We start from the raw sequence: 8,693 nt of genomic DNA, 5'->3' as shown, positions 1-8,693 counted from the left end.
AAGTTTATTAACCCTTTAGGTGCGTGACAGGAATTTTTTTGAACATTTAAAAAAAAATGAACATCTAACTTTTTTTCACAAAAAAAAATACTTCAGGTTCAATTTTTTTTATTTTACCAAGGGTAACAGGAGAAATTGGACTGCAAAAGTTATTGAGCAATTTGTCCTGAGTACGCTGATACCTGATATGTGGGGGGGACGACTGTTTCGGCGCATGGCAGAGCTCAGAATGGAAGGAGCGCCGTTTGACTTTTTCAATGCAAAATTGGCTGGAATTCAGATCGGACGCCATGTCACGTTTGGAAAGTCCCTGATGTACCTAAACAGTGGACACCCCCTACAAGTGACCCCATTTTGGAAACTAGACCCCCCAAAGAACTTATCTGGATATGTGGTGAGAACTTTAAGCCCACAAGGGCTTTACAGAAGTTTATAACGTACAGCGGTACAATTAAAAAATCATATTTTTTCCACAAAAATGATCTTTTCACCCCAATTTTTATTTTCCCAAGGGTAACAGGACCCTAACAGTTATTGTGCAATTTGTCCTGAGTATGCTGATACCCCACATGTGGGGGTAAACCACTATTTGGGCGCATGGCAGAGCTCGGAAGGGAAGCAGCGCCATTTGACGTTTTTGGCTGGAATTGAGATCGGACATCATGTCGCGATTGGAAAACCCCTGATGTACCAAAACAGTGGAAACCCCCCACAAATGACACCATTTTGGAAACTAGACCCCCTAAGGAACTTATCTAGATGTGTGGTGAGAACTTTGAACCCCCAAGGGATTCACAGAAGTCTATAACATAAAGTCGTACAATTAAAAAATCATATTTTTTCCACAAAAATTATCGTTTCACCCTCAATTCTTATTTTTCCAAGGGTAACAGGACACTAAAAGTTATTGTGCAATTTGTCCTGAGTACGCTGATACCCCACATGTGGGGGTAAACCACTATTTGGGCGCATGGCAGAGCTCGGAAGGGAAGCAGCGCCATTTGACGTTTATGGCTGGAATTGAGATCGGACACCATGTCGCGATTGGAAAACCCCTGATGTACCTAAACAGTGGAAACCCCCCACAAATGACACCATTTTGTAAACTAGACCCCCCAAGGAACTTACCTAGATGTGTGGTGAGCACTTTGAACCCCCCAGTGCTTCACAGAAGTTTATAACGCCCGGGCGTGAAAATAAAAAATTCGTATTTTTTCCACAAACATGATCTTTTAGTCACCATTTTTTTATTTTCCCAAGGGTACCAGGAGAAATTGGACCCCAAAGGTTGTTGTCTAATTTGTCCTGAGTATGCTGATACCCCATATGTGGGAGAAAACTACTGTATAGGCACACGTCGGGGCTCGGAAGGGAAGTAGTGACGTTTTGGAATGCAGACTTTGATGGAATGGTCTGCGGGTGTCATGTTGCCTTTGGAGAGCCCCTAATGTACCTAAACAGTGGAAACCCCCCACAAATGACCCCATTTTGAAAACTAGACCCCCTAAGGAACTTATCTAGATGTGAGGTGAGCACTTTGAACCCCCAAGGGCTTCACGGAAGTTTATAATGCCCGGGCATGAAAATAAAAAAATCGTATTTTTTCCACAAACATGATCAATTAGTCCCCAATTTTTTCATTTTCCCAAGGGTAACAGGAGAAATTGGACCCCAAAAGTTGTTGTCCAATTTGTCATGAGTACGCTGACACCCCATATGTGGGAGAAAACTACTGTATGGACACACGTCGGGGCTCGGAAGGGAAGCAGTGACGTTTTGGAATGCAGACTTTGATGGAATGGTCTGCGGGTGTCATGTGCGTTTGGAGAGCCCCTGATGTACCTAAACTATTGAAACTCCCCAGAAGTGACCCCATTTTGGACACTAGACCCCCCACGGAACTTATCTAGATGTGTGGTGAGCACTTTGAACCCCCAAGTGCTTCACAGAAGTTTATAACGCTCGGACGTGAAAATAAAAAAATCATTTTTTTCCACAAAAATGATATTTTTGCCCCCAATTTTTTATTTTCCTAAGTGTAACAGGAGAAAATGGACTCCAAAAATTGTTTTGCAATTTTTCCTGAGTAGGCTGATACCCTACATGTGGGGGTAAAACACTTTTTGGGCGCATGTCAGAGCTTGGAAGGGAAGGAGCACCATTTGACTTTTTCAACTCAGAATTGGCTGGAATTGAAATCAGACGCCATGTTGCATTTGGAGAGCCCCTGATGTGCCCAAACAGTGGAAACCCCCAATTCTAACTCCAACCCGAACCCCAACACACCCCTAACCCTAATCTCAGCCCTAACCCTAACCCTAGCCCTAGCCCTAACCCTAGCCCTAGCCCTAACCCTAGCCCTAACCCTAACCCTAGCCCTAACCCTAACCGTAATGGAAAAATGGAAATAAATACATTTTTTTTATTTTATTATTTTTCCCTAACTAAGGGGCTGATAATGGGGGGTTTGATTTACTATTTATGGCGGTTTTTATGTTTGGCGGCTGTCGCACGCTAAAAGACGCTTTTTATTGTAAAAATAGTTTTTGCATCACCACATATTGAGAGCTATAATTTTTCCGTATTTTGACCCACTGAGTCATGTGAGGTCTTATTTTTTGCGGGACGAGTTGGCGTTTTTATTGGTACCATTTTCGGGCACGTGACATTTTTTGATCGCTTTTTATTCCGATTTTTGGGACGCAGAATGAACAAAAACCAGCGTTTCATAGATTTCTTTTGGGGGGTGCGTTTACACCGTTCCGCGTGCGGTAAAATTGATAAAGCGGTTTTATTCTTCGGGTCAGTACGGTTACAGCGATACCTCATTTAGGTCATTTTTTTATGTTTTGGCGCTTTTATGCAATGAAAACTATTTTATATAAAAAAGAGTTATTTTTGCATCGCTTTATTCTGCGAGCTATAACTTTTTTATTTTTTCGCTGATGATGCTGTGTGGCGACTCGTTTCTTGCGGGACAAGATAACGTTTTCAGCGGTACCATGGATATTTATATGCGTCTTTTTGATCGCGCGTTGTTACACTTTTTGTTTGGCGGTATGATAATAAATCATTATTTTTTGCTTCGTTTTTTATTTTTATTTTTTAAGGGGTTCGCTAAAGGGGTTAACTAATGGGACAGTTTTATAGGGCAGGTCGTTACGGACGCGGCGATACCAAATATGTGTACTTTTATTGTTTTTTTTTTTTATTTTCAAAAAATGGATTTATTTGGGGGAATATTTTTTTTTTTTTGTAATTTATTTGGCGATTTTTTTTAAATTATTTTAACACTTTTTTTTAATTTTTTTTTTACTTTATTAAATAGTCCCAGGTGGGACATCACTGTTCTGTGACAGATCGCTGATCTGTCACATCACAGATCACTGTGACAGATCAGCGATCTGTCACAGGCAGTGCACAAGGCTTCCTCATGCCTGCGCTTTGCAGGCACTGAGGAAGCCAGCTTCCTGCAGGCCCCCGTCGCCATCTTGGATTCGGGGGCCTGCAGGAAAGGAGCCCCCGGCAGCAGCGCTGCACATTGCGCTGCCGTGGGGGGCTCAGGGAAGCATGGAGGGAGCCCCCTCCCTGCCGATGCTTCCCTTTAACCCCCGGTACACCGCGATCATGTTTGATCGCGGTGTGCAAGGGGTTAACGTCTGACACATTGTGCCGGGTGTCAGCTGTGATAATCAGCTGACACCCGGCCGCGATCAGCGGCGCTCACCACATGGGCGCCGCTGATCGCGGTAGACGTACTATCCCGTCTATGGGCATAGGGGCCCGGGTCCCATGGATGGGATAGTACGTCTGATGTCAGGAAGGGGTTATACTATCTGAACTGTAGTTAAAAATGTTGTTTTATGTTATCAAATTGGTGTCAATAAGTACGGTAACAGACTGCAAAAACACTAGAATATGTGGGCCTAAAATGGCCAAATTTGTTGCACAGATAGATGAGGCCTGGCACGGAGATACAACACTGCCAAATATGTGGCCTGTTTCATTTTTAAATGCAAAAAATTGCTGAATATAACTAGAGTGACAGACAGGAAAACACTGGCATATCGGCCTAAAATGCCCAAACTTGGAAAACGCAGATATAAGAGGCCTGGCACGGAGATACCACACTGCCAAATAGGTGGCCTGATTATTTAAAAAAAAAAGCAAAATAGTGCTGTATATAACTAGAGTGACAGACAGCAAAAAAAATGGAATTTAAGCCTAAAATGCCCAAATTTTTAGCACACGGATGTATGATGCGTGTCACAGATATACCACACTGTAAAATATGTGGTCTGTATGTATGTTTTGGGGCTTCAGCAAAATGGTGTCAAGAAATTGTGCAAGACACTAAAAAAAAATTCTACTCTACCATACCACATAAAAATTAAATATTTCTCTGCGCACTCAAAAGTGATTTTTGGGACCCCTTTAGGGTCTGTGCACACGGTGCGGTTTCTACTGAAAAAAAAAAAAGCAGCATGTCACTTCTTTTGTGCGGTTTTGCTGCAGTTTTCCACCTGCTCCATTCTACAAATCTGCAGGTGGAAAACCGCACAAAAACGGCAGTAAAACCACACAAAAAAAGGAAGAAATCCGCAGGAAAAATGCAGGTCATTTGACCTGCGGATTTAGTAAAATCCGTGCGGAAAAATCCGCGGGAAGATCTGCACCGTGTGCACATAGCCTTAAAATTGCTGGATTTTCATGCTGTGCTAGGAAAAGCATCTGGCTGTATTGTGCAGTGTCAAAAAGCAAATGGAGTAAAAAAAAAGGGCTCTGGATTGCTTTGCAATAAAATAATCTATTAACCTGACAAAAAAAAATGTCCTAGCCAATTATACCTGGGGCTAGGTATATACAGTCATTATGTGCTATAGATAGCAGCAGCAGACAGTAATGGAATGGACCCTCTTGATGTATGCAATGATACCTATGTACACACATACAGTGCCTGCAGGCCTTGCACTAATATTATTATTATTTATTGTTATAGCGCCATTTATTCCATGGCGCTTTACATGTAAGGAGGGGTATACATAATAAAAACAAGTACAATAATGTTAAACAATACGAGTCATGACTGGTACAGGATGAGAGAGGACCCTGCCCGCGAAGGCTCACAATCTACAAGGGATGGGTGAAAATACAGTAGGCGAGGGTAGAGCTGGTCATGCAGCGGTTTGGTCGATTGGTGGTTACTGCAAGTTATAGGCTAATATGTATAGAGCGACGTACTCTCCCCTGTCTACCTAACTTCAACCTACAGTGCTGTGCAAATTAATTAGGACAAAGCATTTTTTTAAGTTAAATCGTAAGTTGGTTACCAGTCAGTGATTCAAACCAGTTTTAACTGCTTTGAACAGGCGCTCACACCTGTTCAAAGCAGTTAAAACTGGTTTGAATCACTGATTGGTAACCAACTTATGATTTAACTTAAATAAATGCTGTCCCAATTAATGTGCACAGCACTGTATATACTGCGGAATTAGTCCTCAGAAGGACTGTTGGTTTAGCTGGATTTGAGTAGTTTAGGATGGTAGACCCCACACTGACGAAGAAATCCCCAAATCTGACCCTATCTCAGCAGCAGCTCTCCCTACACTATCTCAATCTGGAGCTGAATGCGCCAAGCAGGGCGGCGTCAGGACTCATACCCCTGATGATGCTGTGCGGCCAGCCAATCACTGCACGACCACAACAAAGATGGCTGCGGCGTTTCATTGCCTGACGGACAATCCCTGCATCGTGATTGGGTCTCTAAAGTCTGCCAAAAATGCTGGGTGGAGACCCAAGTTCCCACCAAGTAATCCCGGAAATGCTCGGTGCTCGCCGAGTACTCAGAGTACAGTGATACTTGGGCGAGTACCGAGTAGTGGTGAGCACGTTCGCTCATCAATATTGATAACCAGCCTTGCTGAAGCTGACAGCTGAGGGTTGCAGCCCCTAGCTGTGAGTTTTGCCTGGATGGTTGAAGAAAATAGGGGGGAACCCACGTCGGGATTTTCATTCATTTATTTCTTTAGATCGCAGGCGGCGGTTGAGGAAAACCCCAATCATCCGCTCTTGCTGTCACTGTTATTAGCGGCAGCAAATGTCGGATGATATCCCAAAAGCCCCCACCTGCTGTCATGATTGTGACTTTAATATAACTCTCATCATTCTCCCCTTCACCACCTGCCGCCGGGGAACAGCGCTTACTGTAGCGCTTCTTCCCCGGCGTCCGTCCGTGTGGTACTGATGCGGCACATGGTTGCCACAAATGTGCCGCACGTGTTACACACGGACACGGATATCTCCGGTGCCAATTTTTCCAGTACTGGAAATATTAGGACGTGTGAAAGAGGCCTTAGTCTGTGACCTCCCATAAGCTCAGAACACTTCTCTCCTGAAGTACTCTATGCTGCAGGCGACCTAGATCTGTCTAGTGTGTAACTTACAGTCAGCTACTTTGTAAAAGATCAGCGAACTCCACGTCTGAAATACTCTGTGCTGCTAAAATGTCTTTCTGCTTCCAAACTTTCAGTTTCTGCCCTCCCACAAGATCTGCACACATCATTTCTGAAATCCTCTGTGCTGCTGTGGACATTCTGCCCTTCTCTGAGACAACATTCTAAGGGGACAGTTACACTGCTGTATAACAATGCAATACTTGGACTGGCCGAGCTGCCACTTCTGGGTCAGGAGAGTCACTGGCCGGTCCGAGCATTGTGTAGGAGGGTGGATTGACCTATGGACCTGTCTGATGCAGAAAGAAAATGTAAAAGATGATGTGTACTATGCTTTATTCTGATTTGAATATATATGTGTGGGATAACAGCTGAAGTAAAGGACAATGTAGTACCGGATTTTGGCCACAAGATGGAGACAGAGAGTAGTGAGAAAAGGACTCAATGACAGCTTTAGGCAATGTGCACACGTTGCGGAATTGCAGCGGAAATTTCTGCGGGAATTCCGTAATTCCATTCCGCGGGAAATATGCAAGAAAACCACATTTTAATTCCCGCCTATTTCCCACGGAAAAACTAGCGATTTAAGATAAGATAATCCTTTAATCGTCCCACCATGGCGAAATTCAGAATTACTGCAAGCTAATCAGTAATTAGCTTGCAGAATGCTAGCGTTTTCCAAATGATCTGTAGCATCGCTTGGAGAACTGATTGACAGGTTGGTCACACTCGTCAAACATAGTGTTTGACGAGTGTGACCAACTTTTTACTATTGAGGCCGCATATAGCATCAGTAGTAAAAGATAGAATGTAAAAAATAATAAAACAAAATAAAAAATCGTGTTTTCTCACCTCCCGGCGTCCTGTGCAGCATTCCTGCTAATCGCGATGCTCCCAGCAGGTCCCGTTCCCAGTGATGCATTGCGACAATGACCTTTGATGATGTCGTGGTGGTAACGTCATCAAAGGTCATTGTCGCAATGCATCACTGGGAACGTTACCTGCCGGGAGCATCGCTGAGGCCTGGTGACGCTGCGAGGGACTTCAGGAGGTGAGAATATGACGATTTTTTTATTTTAATTCTATTTTTTACAGGGATATGGCACCCAGAGCCTGGAAGAGAATCTCCTCTCCTCCACACCGTGGGTACCATCCGCAAATGTTCCGCTTACCTTTCCGCATGTGGCTGTGCGGGAAAATCCGCACACATAGGAATGCATTGTTCTGCTTACTTTCCGCATGTGGCTGTGCCCATCAGTGCGGATTTTCCCGCGATTCCGCACAAAGAATGAGCATGCTGCGTATTTTTCCGCGATGCAATTCCGCCGCGGAAAAATCTGCAGCATTAGCACAGCATGTGCTTTTTTTTTTGCGTTTTCGCTGCAAAATCGCGCGTTTAAAATCGTCGCGAAAACGCAAAAAAAGCTACGTGTGAACACAGCCTTAGGCTAGGGTAACCGCAGAGTCATGGTGGGCGGAGTCACGGGACAGGGAAGGGGATTTCCAGAAGGAGGAAATAAAAGGAAGGAGAGTCCCAGGGGCAGGGCAGATACCCAGGAGGCGACAAAAGGGAGAAGACGGAGGGAAGACGAGCTCAGGAAAGAAAGAGAAGAGAGATGGAGACTCGGAGAGGGGTGGCCATGAGAGGACAGCTGCAGGTCAGGAAGACACTGACTAACGGAGGCCTGGGGTACCGGACGGCTGGACACTGAAGGAGCAGTAAGTGTTGCAGAGGGCAGAATAAGCCAGGGGGAAGCGCTGTGGCCGTGGGCCTAATGGCAGCCACGGTGAAGGAGCCCGTAGGGATTTTGCCAACAGGAGCAGGAGGGAGGTTGACGGGTACCCGGGCCTAGGGGCAGAAGCTGTCGTGTTTGCTGCGGATGTCAAGAGGACACCCAATAAAGTTTGGACCTGGTTGAAAGAGCTTCTGTGTCTGTCGTCAGTCCGTCTCGTGGCCGAAAGGGACCACCCCCCAGTCGGCACACATACTACAATTGCATCATGATCTTTGTCGGACTTTCCCTTAGGCTTCATTCACATGTCACTTTTGCATCAGTATTTGGATGTCAGAACCAGGATACCTCCAAAACGCAGACATGTGTCAATCTTTCAATTATAGTTTTCCTCTTAAAATTCCACTCCTGGCTCTGGCATACAAATACTGATGCAAAAATCTGATGTGTGAGGCCTCAGATGGATATACAGTATAGAAATGCATGAAATCAAAAGAACTGGAGCACA

Source organism: Dendrobates tinctorius, unplaced genomic scaffold (assembly GCF_039654945.1).
Source record: "Dendrobates tinctorius isolate UK_male_01 unplaced genomic scaffold, ASM3965494v1 ptg000058l, whole genome shotgun sequence".
Classification (NCBI taxonomy): Eukaryota; Metazoa; Chordata; class Amphibia; order Anura; family Dendrobatidae; genus Dendrobates; species Dendrobates tinctorius.
The sequence above is the reverse complement of the archived record's forward strand: the minus strand, read 5'-3'. Positions refer to the sequence as shown.